The sequence below is a fragment of the Cynocephalus volans genome, chromosome 10 (assembly GCF_027409185.1).
Source record: "Cynocephalus volans isolate mCynVol1 chromosome 10, mCynVol1.pri, whole genome shotgun sequence".
Classification (NCBI taxonomy): Eukaryota; Metazoa; Chordata; class Mammalia; order Dermoptera; family Cynocephalidae; genus Cynocephalus; species Cynocephalus volans.
Genome location: NC_084469.1, coordinates 101,344,671 through 101,360,809, shown reverse-complemented (window position 1 = coordinate 101,360,809; position 16,139 = coordinate 101,344,671). Strand labels below are relative to the sequence as shown.

At 36.0% G+C, this 16,139-nt stretch overlaps 2 pseudogenes; one reads left to right on the top strand and one right to left on the bottom strand.

The window, feature by feature from the left end:
• Positions 1-2,200: 2,200 nt before the first annotated feature.
• LOC134389114 (olfactory receptor 7G2-like) lies at positions 2,201-3,101 on the top strand (annotated as a pseudogene).
• Positions 3,102-9,209: 6,108 nt separating this feature from the next.
• On the bottom strand, positions 9,210-16,109 carry LOC134387559 (olfactory receptor 7G1-like; annotated as a pseudogene).
• Positions 16,110-16,139: the final 30 nt, after the last annotated feature.

Below are 16,139 nucleotides of genomic sequence, written 5' to 3'. Positions count from 1 at the left end.
TTGTCCTGATCAATCCCTCGAATTCCATCTAATGACTGATTCCTAACAATATTGAGAATATAAAAAATCCAGTCATCAGGCTGGTGAGAAGCTTGGCTCAGTTATTCCCTGGATTCTGTCTGAAACTCTCAGCTGTTCTAAGTCCACAGTTATGGGTCCAGGCTGTGTTCACAACTTTGTATCCACTTATGTTTCTCAATAACAAAGTTTCACTTAAGCCCTTTTTAATATTTAAAAATATTTTACATTTTATGTGCTTTTTATATTTTATAACTTGATTTCCTTTTGTATTTTGTCTACTATTTTATGAATTTGATGTGAATGGGGTTAAGACAGTGAAGGATGATATTAGGACACAATCCTGTCTCATGTGGGCTTTAATATATTAAGAAAATTGTTGGTCAATAAAGTTTGTACAGGACCAGAAAATAATTTGGTAAGCATATGAAAATCTTGAATTCATTACAAATGAAAAAAAATTAATTTTAACAATGAAATGCTAATATTATCCGATTTAATATTAACATGAACTAGCATCCCCACCTATTAAATAATAGATGAGATCTTACTAAATGTACTAAGATTTTGCTTGTACACTCAGGCTTTCCATTATCATTGTAATTTCTCACAACTCTTTAAAAATAATGTATCGTAAATTCAACCCACAGTTTCCTAATGTGAAGAAAAAATATAAATTGAAGTTATTGTGATAAAATTAGCAAAGATATTTATAAAAGCCTAAAAACTGAGTAACAGATCTTTCTGTATTAATAAAAAAACTTCCACAGAGAATAGATTGGAAACTGCTGTATAAAATTTGCACTGTGTATATTAAGGATCAGAAAACATTCAATGACCCAGAAAAACATGTTTGCATTTTTTACAATCATTCACCTATATTTTATAATATATCACTTATCCCCATGTTTAAGCTCTGTTTTCACACTTTAAACTGGTATCAGATTTCTTGATATCGTTGATTAGTTAGTGCTGCCTTCATTCATTTCTAAGAAAAGAATGAAGTCTAATTACAGAATGCTGTGTGTTCACGTGTGCAAGGTATGTGACATGGGGAAGAGCAGGCACAGGTGGAGAAAAGTACATAGTGCACCCTTGTTCTTATAGGGTCAGGCAAACAGCCATCCTGAATCCTTCCCTTTTAGAGTCTAGGTCTTTAAGGATTTGCAGTGTCCTGGGATCACAGTAATAATAAAATTCCTTGGCTAATAAGGAGCTTTGGATATTGAGCCTCTGGGGATACAGAGACTGCAATGTGCCTGTGACCACCTCATTCAGTAGTCATTACTCAGCAAAGCAGTAGCCCCACCTGAGCCTCCTCCCACAGATGATCCCACCTGTCCAGGAGCCTGGTGCCTCACTCAGTTCCGCTGCACTTCCTAAGGACAAATCTTCTGTGTAGTGCACACAGAGATGTCAAGCATCATACGATTGTGATGCCAACCAGGAAACCAAAAGTCCCTTAGTTAATGTTTGGAATAGAGGGCAGGTATTTTTACAACAGGTTCACTCAGAGCAAACTGAAAAGAGAGTACAACAGATGATTAGACTGAAGTCACCGGTGGGTCTCCTGCACAGCTGTCTGTCCTCTTTACATGTTTCCTTGTACCTTTGCAACAATATTCAAGCACCTCTTATCTACCAATGTGGTAGTCGGTCTCTATTATAGCCAGGAGCATTTTCCTACTGAGTAGAAACGTGCATTTTCTAAAATAGGATGACTGCTAATAAATTCACCAAGATTTACTAGCATAATGTTTGGTAAATTTCACCTTATTTTGACATTCCTGATTCTTGCATACATTTGTGTTGTCTCTGTTTCCTGGCTCTGAGGTCTCTAGGATTCCAGACATAATCTTCAAGATGCCTCCCTAGTCTGTTTTTCTTTAAAATTACAAAATACATTATATGATCAGAATAACATAGAAAGTATAATTTTCAGAAACTGACCACTCCTTAACTATTTCTAGAACTAACTTTTGTTGATGCTCTGGTACAGTAGCTTTGTGCCTTTATTACAGTAACAATATAAAATGCAAGAATTCCTTTTGTATTCCTCTATAATAGTCTCTTTTCTTTCCCAAGATGGTGTTTGCCTGTGGTGATGCTCCTCCTGCTGATCTAGAAAATACATATTTGATTGTCTTGTCACCCCAGCTCTTCCATCAGGTTCATCAACAACATGGAAACCAGAAACCAAACAGGTGTTTCAGAATTCCTTCTCATGGAGGTGACAGAGGATCCAGACCCCTCCTCTTCATCCTTGGAAACCTTCTCATCATCCTGGCTGTCCTCTGTGACTCTCAGCTGCACACACCCATGTACTGCTTCCTGTCCAATCTGTCCTTCACTGACATCTGTTTAAGTACAACTATAATCGCACAGATGTTGGTAAATATCCAAGCACAAAGTCAGAGCATCACTAATTTTGGCTGCCTCACACAGACCTGCTTTGTCCTGGTTTTTGCTAGCTTGGAAAGTTTTCTTCTTGCAGCCATGGCTTATGACCACTATGTGGCCATTTGTCACCCACTGAGGTACACGGTCATCATGAACCCCCACCTCTGTGGTCTGCTGATTCTACTCACATTGTTCATTTGCATAGTGGATTCCTTGCTCCACACTCTGATGCTGCTGCAGCTGTCTTTCTGCACAGATGTTGAAATCCCCCTCTTCTTCTGTGAAGTTGTACAAGTCACCAAGCTCACCTGTTCTGATGCCCTCATCAATAATATCCTGATATATTCTGCAATGAGCATATTTGGTGGTATTCCACTGTCTGGAGTCATTTTTTCTTATACTCAGATAGTATCCCCTGTTTTGAAAATGCCATCATCAGGCAGTAAGTGCAAAGCTTCTTCCACCTGTGGGTCCCACCTCTCAGTTGTTTCCTTGTTCTATGGGACAGGTTTGGAGGTTACATTAGTTATGCCATTTTTGACTCATCAAGGAAGACTGCAGTGGTTTCGATGATGTACAATGTGGTCCGTCCCATAATGAATCTCTTCATCGACAGTCTGAAGAACAGGGGCATGAAAGAGGCCCTGAGGAAGCTCACTGGCAGGACACCTTCTTTTCTCTAATTGTGTCATTTGTTTTGAACTGGGGTTTCAGAATGAGTCAAAGTGACAGAAATGCTGGGTTAGCCACAGCGCCTGACTGTATAATCCCTATATTCTTCTAGAGTGACTAGATAGCTTAATTGGTAAGTTCATTTTAAATTGGCTATTCATCTTCACTCACTGTATAGCTCTGTGATTTTAGAAAAATAACTTCCATTCTCTAAGCTCAGTTTCTCTTTTTGGAATCCATGGAGTCTGAATCTGAGGCAAGGGTTGTAATGATTTTGTTGGAATGTTCTCAGATGAATAATGCAAAAAGTTGGATAGGTCAAGGAAAGGATCCCAAAAAGGCTGTGGTCAAAGCAGAGATTAAATTCTGGCTCATTCCATGGTTATGACCATGTGAATTGCACTCCAGAGTTAAGCTATCATGAGACATAAGAGATGATCTTTAACACTATTCAGTAGTTCTCAAGATGGGTCACTTGTAAACTGTGTCTGTCCAGGGCAATCTCGTATCCATTACACTCAGTTTTGCCATCTAAAAAATTTCTATAATTGGGTCATCTCAGTGGGTTTGAGATTGTTGGGAAACATTTTATGTTTATCTGTTAGGAAGGCTTTGTTCCTAACAAGAGAAAGAAACTATATTTAATTGTTCACAGATAATAAAGATAATTATCTTTTATTCAATGTTTTCAGAGATAGGGAATGTAGAGGAAAACTTATTTCCTCCTCCACGGGGAGGTTTTATCCCACTGTGATTCCCCTCATGGACCCATATTGCTGCTGGGACTGTATGCATGTGAGGTACAGAGGCAGAAATCGGGCTCCCCTTCCCTAGGTCTATTGATAGTTAATATCACACAAATTCATCCAGAAGATTGGCCCTCCAATCTCATTACTGAGAATTGGATTATATGCCCCTTTATTAATCTAACTCATGGTGTAGGGAAAATTATCACTATATCAGCCTTAGGCTGCCCATACGCAGTATAATTCCTGTTGGGAGTTCACTCCCACAAACACTATAAACAGTCAGTACAATTCCTGGTACCTAATAAGTACTCAGTAAAATTTAAGTAGTATCATTGGGTTCCATATCTTGCCTATATTTATAATCTTGAAAATCTATGGTCTATGGTATCTTTATTACTTCAGCAATTAGATTTTTTTCCTTTTATTGTGAAATTTATCAGCTGTCCTTTCCAGTCTGAGTAATATTAAAAATAATAATTATTAGTTGGGCGGGGCAAAGTTAATTATCTTTTGGAATCTCATTTACTTTGACATTTTGCCATTGATTTATTTGTAAGAATGTGTATGAGCTTTCACTTTTTTCAGTTATCTTATCCTGCTGTGTTTTTTACTCCTCTCTAATGGAGTTCATATAGAGAATCGTAAGTGGATAAAATTAATTGTATCATTGAAGTCTTATAGGATTGATTGCAGTCTAGGACTCCCATGCAAAAGTTCTTAATGTATCTGTATGGGAAGGTTATTCTATGGAAAACTGCTTTACTTTGAGAAGAGATGTTGAGTCTAAGACAAGACAGGAGAAAAGGGAGTTTGGCAAGATTAAAGATCTCACCTTTTACAGAAGCTCAAAAAAGTGGGACCATCAGACAGAATTGTCTCTGTGGATGAGGGATTAAAACAGCAGAGGTCTCGAAGGAAAATGAAAGCATTGGTTGGAAAACCTTCTGTTGTTGTTGTCATTGGAGGTTGAGAGGGTAGCAGTACTTTCAGCACCACTCCTAGGAAACAGCTCCCTGCCTGGCATCCAAGGAGTCTTCTAGAGCAGAGCTTCTTCCATTGATGTCTATGGAACCCCTGCAGAGATAAATCACCTGAGAGCTTTGCCCATATCCTCACTCAAAAAATAATGACTTTGAATCTCTCGAGAGATATGTGAGTGATGAGCATTATTTGTACGTATTTCGTGAGATTCTGATGACCTCCGAGTTTGACATCTATGACTTCCGTATTAGAATATCATTGGAGAATGTATTTTGAATTTGTAATAATGGAAGTCATTTCCTCAATTTTACTTGGAAATTAACATATGCAAAGTGGTCCATAAGACCTACCTGTAATTCTGAAATAAAAGTAACATAATGAAAACAGATGAACAATTCAGGGTTTAAAAGTAAATCAATGTCATCAGCACAGGATCTACCTGAAGGGTCTGTCCCTCACATCACCCTGTCCTCTCTCAGCAGCAAACTCTATCCTGAGATCTGTATTTATCATTTTGTATGATGTTCTTTTAGGTTGAATTCTATAAAATTGCCATATGAAACTGGCAATAGGATTAAATGTCGTCAAATCATGCTTGTATGTTCCTGTCCAATTTCTAATTTTCTGTACTCAAATTTGTGCAAAGTGTAATCTTAATGCATGAATTTTCTACCATTATTGTTTTCTCAGTATTGCACTTTTAGCATTCAATCATGTTGCTGGGTGTAGCCATAATTAATTTATTTCCAATATTATGTATTTTTACATTATGTATGTTGATTTCTCAACACTGAGATCCTTTCTGATACTGATGCAAATTTTGTTTTTATATATTTTTCTGTCATTACAAATGAATATGTTTGAATGTTTTATGTTTGTCTCCTGGTGGAAATGAGAGAGAGGTTAATAGTTATGAGAAAATTTTGGCACATAAGGTTGTACCTGTTCTTCTTTCACTATTTTCAAAGGTTTTCTAAGTAAATGACCAACTTACATATACATTAAATATTCTTGGTGATCCATATCGTGGCCCACCAGGTTTGTTTATACTGAAAATCTAGTGGTTTTAAAATTATTACATTTACTTGCGTATCTCTTATAATTATATGGTTGAGGGTCTTTTCACATATTTTGAGGCCCTTTATTTTCTCTTCTATTAAATGTCTGCAGTATTTGTACTGAACTGTTTATCTTTTCTTATTAATTCATATGCATTCTTTATATAATTAGGATATTGGTCTCCATTCCAGACATATGCATTGCAAATTTCTTCTTTAGTATGTGTTTTTTTTTATATCCTTTATAGTTTTATTCATGGACACATGCTTAGTTTTTACACAGTTTAATTTGTCAATGTTTAATGTATTGTAATGTCCTGTTGATCGATGCATATATGTTTATAATTGTCATATTATCTCTACGAATTAATCCTTTTATCAATATGCATATCTGTCTATTTTAATAGTGTTGACCTAAAGTCTATTTTGTTTTATCAGTATAGCCACTCCACCCACCTTTTGTTGCTGTTTACATGAAACACCTCATTCTATTCTCTCACTTTTTATTTTTTTAACAGAAAGTGAGTTCCTCATAGATAAAACATACTTTGATTTTGTTTTTTAAAATTTATACTACCAACTTCTGCTTTTTGATTGTAAAGTTTAGATCATTTAATTTTAAAGAAATTACTGATAAGAAGAGACTTATTTATGCTATTTTGGGTTTTTTTTTCTGTATGTTTTACTATTTACCCCCTTAACTCCTCTATTACTGCTTTATTTTGTGTCTTACTGATTTTTTGTAGTAAACCTTTTACATTTTTTCTCCTTTCCTTTTCTGCATATATTAAAAATTTTCTTTACATGGGTATTACATTGAGCATTCTCAACTTATAATATAGATCAAATTGACAGCACTTTAACTTCAATTACATGTGAAAACTTTGCTCTAGTACAGAATTTATGTCCTCCCTCTATATGTTGTTATTAACTCAATATAAATCTTTAGGTATTGCTCCTCAATAAGATAGTTTTATAAACTTTTATGCGTTTGTCTTCTAAATCCTACAGAACATAAAAAGTGGAGTTACAAATTAAAAATACAACAACAGTGGCTTTTTATTTGTTAATTATTTATCTTATCAGAAGTAGTTATTTTTTCATGCAGGTTTGAGTTCTGTCTAATATTGTTTCATTGCAACCTGAAGGACTCCCTTTACCCAGCTTTGTAGAGCAGACCGAGTGATAATGAACTCCCCTCAGCTTTTGTTTATCTTAGAAAATCTTACTTATCTCTCAATTTCTTGGAAAACAACTTTGGAAGATCTAAAATTCCTGGTTGAGAAATTTTTTGTTTCAGCAGTCTAAATTTGTCATTACACTAGTTTCCTTTCTTCATAATTCTGAAGAGAAAGGGAACGTTAGTCTTACTGAGTATCCTTTGTAGGTGATAAGTCTCTTCTCTCTTGCTACTTTCAAGATTCTCCCTTTGTCTTTATCTTTGGCAGTTTGATGATAAATCCTTGGTGAGTGTGTCTTTGAGTTTATACTACTTGTAATTCTTTTTATTTTTTATAGAAATACACCATCTCTTTTTTAATTTGTTTTCACTTCTCAATATACATTATAGTTGATTTTTGTGACTCATTCCTCTTCCTCCTCCCCCTTTCCTCTCCCGCCCACATCATGTCTCTTCACTTCTCTTAACAATTTCAAGGAATTGTTGTGTCTTCTTCACCACCTACCACCCTTTATTTGTTTGTCTCTATTTATTTGTTTATTTGTAGCTCCCACACATAAGTGAGAACATGTGGTATTTCCCTTTCTGTGCTTGTCTTATTTCACTTAATATAATTTTCTCTAAGTCCATCCATGTGGTTGCAAATGGCAGTATTTTACTATTGTTTACAGCAGAGTAGAATTCCATTGTATAGATATATCACACTTTTCTTAGCCACTCATCTGATGATGGATATATGGGCTGGTTCCAACTCTTGGCTACTGTAAATAGTGCTGCAAGAAACATTGAAGTACAGGTATCCCTTTGGCATGATGACTTCCATTCTTCTGGGTATATTCCCAGCAGTGGAATAGCTGGGTCATACGTAGATCTAACTGTAATTGTTTGAGGAAACTTCCATACAATTTTCCATAAATGCTGCACCAGTTTGCAGTCCCACCAACAGTGTATGAGCGTTCCTTTTTCTCCACAACCTCATCAGCATGTATCATTCTGTCTTTTGGATATTAGCTATTATCATGCTGAAGGGGTACCTGCACTCCCATGTTTATTGCAGTGCTATTTACAATAGCCAAGAGTTAGATCCAGCCCAAATGTCTATCATAAGATGAGTGGATAAGGAAACTGTGGTACATCTACATAATGAAATACTACTCTGCTACAAAAAAGAATGAAATACTTCCATTCGCAAGAACATGGATGGACTTAGAGAAAATTATATTGAGTGAACCAAGTCTGGCACAGAAAGGGAAATACCATGTGTTCTCACTTATTGGTGGGAGCTAAAAATAAATAAATAAGTATACAAACAAATAAAGGGTGGGGGGGGGAAAGAAGACACAACAATCACAACAATTCCTTGAACTTAAGACAAGTGAACAGATATGACATAGTGGGGGATAGGGGAGAGAGGGATGGAACAAAGAAGAACAGGTAAAGGTACATGAAAATTAACTACAATGTATACTGAGAAGTTCAAATAAAAACAAACAAACAAATAAATAAAAATAAAAGAAATAAACATAGTTTTTCTCTCTAATTAGAAACAAGGGCTTATTCACTGATCAAGAGAAAATGTTCCACAACAATCTCAAACTACTGAGATAATCTAATTATAGAAATTTTTTAGAGGACAAAACTGAGTGTGATCGAAACCAAAATTGCCCTGGACAGACACAGTTTACAAATGACCAGTCTTGAGAACTACTGAATTGTATTAAAGACCATCTTTCATGTCTCATGATAGCTTAACTCTGGAGTGCAATTCACATGGTCATTACCATGGAATGAGTCAGAATTTAATCTCTGCTGTGACCACAGCCTTGTTGGGATTCTTTCCTTGAACTTTCCAACTTTATATTTTTCTTCTGAGAGCATTCCAACAAAATTACTACAACCCTTGCCTCAGGTTCAGACTCCATGGATTCCAACCAGAGAAACTGAGCTTAGAGAATGGAACTCATTTTTGTAAAATCACAGAGCTATACAATGAGTGAGAGAAGATCAACAGGAATTTAAAAGGAACTCACCATTTAAGCTATCTAGTCACTCTGGAAGAACTTGGGACTGTACATTTGGCCATTGTGGTTAACCGAGCATTTCTGTCACTTTGACACTTTCTGAAATCCCAGTCCAGAGCAGATGACACAATTAGAGAAAAGAAGGTGTCCTGCCAATGAGGTTTCTCAGGGCTTCCTTCATGTCCCTGTTCCTCAGACGGTAGATGAAGGGGTTCATTATGGGAGTGACCACACTGTACATCATTGAAGCCACTGCAGTCTTTCTTGAAGAGTCACAAACTGCAGAACTAATACATGCTCCCAAACTTGTCCCATAAAACAAGGAAACAACTGAGAGGTGGGACCCACAGGTGGAAAACAGCTTTGAACTTTCTGCTCCATGATGGCATTGTCGAAACAGAGGATACTATCGGAGCATAAGAAAAAATGACTCCAGACAGTGGAATACCACCAAATATGCTCATTGCAGAATATATCAGGATATTATTGATGAGGGTATCCGAACAGGCAAGCATGATGACTTGACAACTTCACAGAAGAAGAGGGGGATATCAACATCTGTGTGGAAAGACAGCTGCAGCAGCATCAGACTGTGGAGCTGGGAATCCACTATGCAAATGAACAGGTAGACTAGAATCAGCAGACGACAGAGGCAGGGGTTTGTGATGACTGTGTACCTGAGAGGGTGACAAATGGACACATAGTGGTCATAAGCCATTATTGCAAAAAGAAAACTTGCCAAGCTGGGAACAACCAGGACAAAGCAGATCTGGGTGAGTCAGCCTGTGTAAGGGATGGTCTGACTTTGTGCTTGGATATTTACCAACATCTTTGGGATTGTAGTTGTGCTTAAACAGATGTTGATGAAGGACAGATGGGACAGGAAGAAGTTCATGGGTGTGTGCAGCTGAGAGTTACAGAGGACAGCCACAATGATGAGCAGATTTCCCAGGGTGGTGACCAGGTGCATGGACAGGAACAGGCTGAAGAGAAGGGGCTGCAGTTTGGATCCTCTGTCACCTTCATGAGAAGGAATTCTGAAACAGCTGTTTGGTTTCCAGTTTCCAAATTGTTGATGAATCTGATGGAAGAGCTGGGGTGACAAGACAATCAAATATGTATTTCTAGATCAGCAGGAGCAGCATCACCACAGGCAAACACCATCTTGGGAAAGAAAAGAGACTACTATAGAGGAAAACAAAAGGAATTCTTGCATTTTATATTGTTACTGTAATAAAGGCACAAAGCTACTGTACCAGAGCATCAACAATTGTTAGTTCTAGAAATAGTTAAAGAGTGGTCAGTTTCTGAAAATTATACTTTCTATGTTATTCTGATCATATAAAATATTTTGTAATTTTAAAGAAAAACAGACTAGAGAGACAGCTTAAAGATTATGTCTGCAATCCTAGAGACCTCAGAGTGAGGAAACAGAGACAACACAAATGTATGCAAGAATCAGGAATGGGAAGATAAGGTGAAATTTACCAAATATTATGCTAGTAATCTTAGTGAAATTATTAGCAGTCATCCTATTTTAGGAAATGCACATTTCTACTCAGTAGGAAAATGCTCCTGGCCATAGTAGAGAGTAACTAACACATTGATAGATAAGAGGTGCTTGAATATTGGTGCAACGGTACAAGGAAATATGTAAAGAGGACAGACAGCTGTGCAGGAGACTTACAGGTGACTTCAGTCTAATCGTCTGATGTACTCTCTTTACACCTTCCCCTGGGTGAACTGGTGGTAAAATACCTGCCCTCTATTCCAAACATTAACTAAGGGATTATTGGTTACCTGGTTGGCATCACAGTGGTATGATGCTTGACATGTCTGTGTGCACCACATAGAAGATTTGTCCTTAGGAAGTGCAGAGGAACTGAGTGAGGCACCAGGCTCCTGGACAGATGAGATCATCTATGGGAGGAGGCTCAGATGGGGCTACTGCTTTGCTGAGTTATGACTACTGAATGAGGTGGTCACAGGCACATTGCAGTCTCTGTATCCCCAGAGGCTCAATATCCAAAGCTCCTCATTAGCCAATGAATTTTACTGTCACTCTGATCCCAGGACACTGCAAATCCTTAGAGACCAAGATTCTGGAAGGGAGGGATTCAGGATGGCTGCTTGTCTGACCCTGTAAGGCCAGGTGTGCACCACATACTTTCCTCCACCTGTGCCTGCTCATCCTCACACCCTGCACAGGTGAATACTCATCCTTCTCTCTTTGGACTTCAGTCTTTTCTTAGGAATGAATGAAGGCAGCACTAATTAATGATATCAGGAAGTCTGATACAAATTTATAGTGTGAAAATACAACTTATATATGGGATAAGTGATAAATTATAAAATAAATGTAAATGATTTTTTAAAATGTGAACACTCAGATGTTTTTCTAAGAGTCATTGAATGTTTTCTGATCCCTAATATACATAGTGCAAATTTTATACAGCAGATTCCAATCTATTTTCTGTGAAAGCTCCTTGTCTGGTTAATACAGAGAGATCTGTTACTCCCTTTTTAGGCTTTTATAACCATCTTTGCTAATTTTATCACAATAATTTCAATTCATATTTTTCCTTCACATCAGGAAACTGTGGGCTGAATTTATAAGACTTTATCTTTAATAGAGTTATGGGAAATTACAATGTCATGGGAAAGCATGAGCGTACAAGCATAATCTCCATATATTTAGTAAGATTTCATCCATTACTTAATAAGTTGGGGATGGTACTTCATGTTAATAGGATAATATTAGCATTTCAATATTAAAATTATTTTTTTTATTTGTAATGATTTCAAGATTTTCATATGCTTATCAAATTATTTTCTGTTTCTGTATGAACATTATTGACCAACAATTTTCTTAATATATTAAAGCCCACATGAGACAGGATTATGTCCTAATATCATCCTTCACTGTCCTAACCCCATTCCCATCAAACTCATAAAATAATAGACAAAATACAAAAGGACATAAACATATGAAATATAAAAAGCACATAAAATGTAAAATATTTTAAAATATTAAAAAGGGCTTAAGTGAAGTTTTGTTATAGAGAAATGTGCATAGATACAAAGTTGTGAACACAGCCTGGACCCATAACTGTGGACTTAGAACAGCTGAGAGTTTCAGAAAGCATCCAGGGAAGAACTGAACCAAACTTCTAGCTGCCTTGATGACTGGATTTTTTATATTCTCAATATTGTTAGGAATCCGTCATTAGATGGAATTCATTAGATGGAAGGCTAGAGGTTGTAGGATTAGTCAGGGCAACTGTGTACCTGCTAGAGGAGAAAGAGAGAGTACATGGATAGAATGAAAGATAAATCTATCTTACTTTTTAAATTTATTTTAGCTCCCATTTATGAGTGAGTAGATGTGGTACTTTTCTTTCTGTGACTGGCTTATTTTAATTAAGATAATATTCCCTAAGTTCATCCATGTTGCTGCAAATGGCAGAATTTCATTCTTTTTTATGGCTGAGTAGTATTCCATTGTGTAGATGTACCACATTTTTCTTATCCAACCAGTCGTCCATCAACGGATATTTAGGTTGGTTCCAAATCTTGGCTATTGTAAATACAGCTACAGTAAACATGGGAGTGCAAGTATCCCTTCCACTTGATGATACGACAATCGTCATAATTCGTTGAACTTTGAAAAGGAGAGAACAGAACTGAGGGTACCAGTGTTAGGATTGGGGAAAGGGGAGAGAAGATTAGTGAGAAATTAGTAAAGGGCCACCCACAAAAAATGATTACATTGTTTAATATTGAAAAAAGTAACTTATACTTGAAACAACTACTGAACAATTATGGTACTGAGGATTAAGGTAATATAAAATTTCTGATTTAAAAAGAAGATGGAATATTCATGAAAGACAAAGCTAATTGTCAGCCCATGAATATTCTTAATAATAAAAAGAAAAAGAATTGTTCAAATTAATAAAAGATTTTTATAATTTGAAAAAAATAAAAACAGAAAGAAATTGGTGGCCGTTGGGTAATGTGTGGTCTCAATAAATGGAGAAATTTTCTTTACACCAAAATAAATAAGTAAAGAAACAAATAAATAAAGAAACAAATAAATAAAATTAAAAAATAAAAAAAGAAAGAGAAAACCATATCAATTCAAATAGAATCTGAAAATCAAAATATAAATAAATACGTAGGAAGAAAAGGATCTTAAAAAGGTAAATCTACAAAATCAAAACCACAACATGAATTTCTTCCAGATGAAATCACTCTTGCACAATGTCATGTCAACACTCTTATCAAAAAGACAAGTGTCCGCATTGGCATGGAGAAAGAGGGACGCTAGTACACTGCTGACTGAAATGCAGGTTAGTGTCGCCAATGTGGAAAGCAGTATGCAGGATCCTAAAGAAACTAAAAACCGAACAATCATAGGACCCAGCAATCCCTCTTTGCATATATACCCAGAGGAAGTGAAATCACCACTCAGAGAAATATCTACACTGTCTTTTTCATTGCAGCATTTTTTCACAATAGGCAAATATGGAACAGCCTAAAGTGTCTGTTGACAGATAAATTGACAAAGAAAATGTGAGAGGTACGTGTGAATATATAAGGGGTCTTCAACAAGTTCATGGAAAGATTCATATTCTCTTTTAATTCCATTTTTCCACGATCTTTTCAAAAATACCCTTGTATATATAATGGAATATTATTCAGCCTTAAAACAGAGGATATTCTGCCATTTGCAACAATGTACAGACATAGAGGATGTTATATTAAGTGAAATAAGCCAGACACAGAAAAATACTGCATGATCTCACTTACACGTGAAATCTTAAAAACAGCAAAAAAAAAAAAAAAAAAAAAAAAAAAAATCAAATGCATACAAACAGAGAGGAGAGTGATGGTTAACAGGAGAATGGGGTCCTGGGAAATAGGGAGATGTAGGTAAAAGGGTACAGAGTTGTAGTTATGGAAGATGAATCAGTCCAGAGACATAATGTACATCACGATAACTATAGTTAATAGTACCATATACCACAAAATCACTATGAGGGTAGATTTTAGGTACTTTGACCATCAAAAAGAAAAAAAAAAAGGAAAGAAAAAAATGAAAAGAAAAGGATAAAAGAAAGGTAACTATGTGAGAAAATGGATATGATAATTTGCGTGACTATAGTAATCACTTCACTATGTAGTGTTGTACACCTTAAATTTAGACAATAAAATGTTTTCAAACATACATTAGGCATTCTACAAAAATAAAATAACACAAATTTATTTGAACACCTCCCTGCTCATTTTTTTCACATTCTCAATCCCTTTCCTCTCCCACATGGGACTGCTACTCTAAAATTAGTATTATTCCCTTGCAGTTTCAATATATTTTTGTGATCCTAAAATAAACAATGCTACCACTTTGCATCTTAAAATTGCATGTATTATATGTGTCATTTTCCAATTGATTTTTTTTAAGAAAATACACTTAGTGACTTATCAGTCAGTACATTTCACTCTGCTTCCTTGTCTTCCAACTCCTTCACTGTATTCCATTGTCTTACAACCTCACGATTTATTTATAGCTTCTCAAACTTACGGGCATTTACATCACATGCATGCACACACACACACACACACACACACACAGAGTTTAACACAGTGCCTAGGGCCCCAACAAATTTAAGACTGAGGTTTCCTCTGGAATTGGAAGGAGGAGAATGAAGAATACAAATAGAATGTCTTTGCTATGAATACTATGTTTTTACTTTGAGAAGAGAACTATTATGGCAAGTGTCAAAATTTACTAATTCTGGAAATAGTTATATGTGCACCTGTCCTGCTCTTCTGCACATTTTAAAATATTTCACAGGTAACTAAAGAAACACCGTTAGATTAGAGATGTAGCCTTTGGGATCTCCATCTCCTCTGCAAGAGTCTCATAGCCAGGCACCAGGGTCAAGTACAAAGATGACCATACACTAGGATATCGAGAACAAGATATAGAAATTTTAACATGCTATAAATTGGTTTAATCATATAGGATTACAATTGGAACTACCCACAGGAAAATATGTCCTCCCTTATACCAGTAATTCTGTCCAAACAGCAAAACTCTATCTCTTTACCACCAGAACACACAAACAAGAATATTCAACAGATTTATTTGTAATAGCAAAAAATAATTACAAACAAAATTTTCATCAATATCAGAAAGTATTTCAATTTGACAAGATACCATGCATTATTTTAAAAGAGAGTATTGTAAATAAATCAGTTCTGTACACAGAACAACATAGAATATCTAAAGTGCAGTACCGACAAAACAATCAGGAAATAAAATTCACACATTAAGATTAAACTTTTAACAGGTTTGAAAAAAGGCAAATTATAAACTGGACAAAAACAGTGATACACAATGAGTTTTAACCCTACTGCTAGTTTGCTTGAGCAAATAAGTTCAAATACTGATAATTTCATAGGAGACAATCTAATGGAAAAAAATATCTAACAAAATAATAAATACAATTTCAGGACAGTGTTGACCACCGTGAAGGGAGAAGCTGTTGTGAATGGAAAACACTTCAGGTAGATTCTATGGGGATGCCACTGCTATACTTTTAACCTCTGAGAAGTGATATGAATTTTTATTGTGTTACTATTCTTTGAGAACTACAGAGAGGATTTATGCACTCTTTGTGTATGTTATTTTCACTAATAAACATGAGAAAGGCCTTATACATTCTTAATTCTGAATACTTTCTCATGCGATCTTCTAATATTTAAGAGTCATGCATGTCAGACAACAGAGATTATCAGATACTCACACAGTGCCGATTAAAAATGCCCATCCCTTCATATATACACAGAGATTCAAAATCTGCTCCACATTCTAACTAACCGAGGTAACTCACCAGCCCAAGGGATTCCAAATCATTATTTTTTGGGTGAGGTTAGGGAACTGGACCTTTGAGCAAAGGCCACAGGTGATATATCTCTGCTGGTGTTCCATGGCAATCAATGTGAAAAGCTCTGGGCTAGAATCCATCTAGGCGGCCAGGTAGGGAGCTGTTTCTTA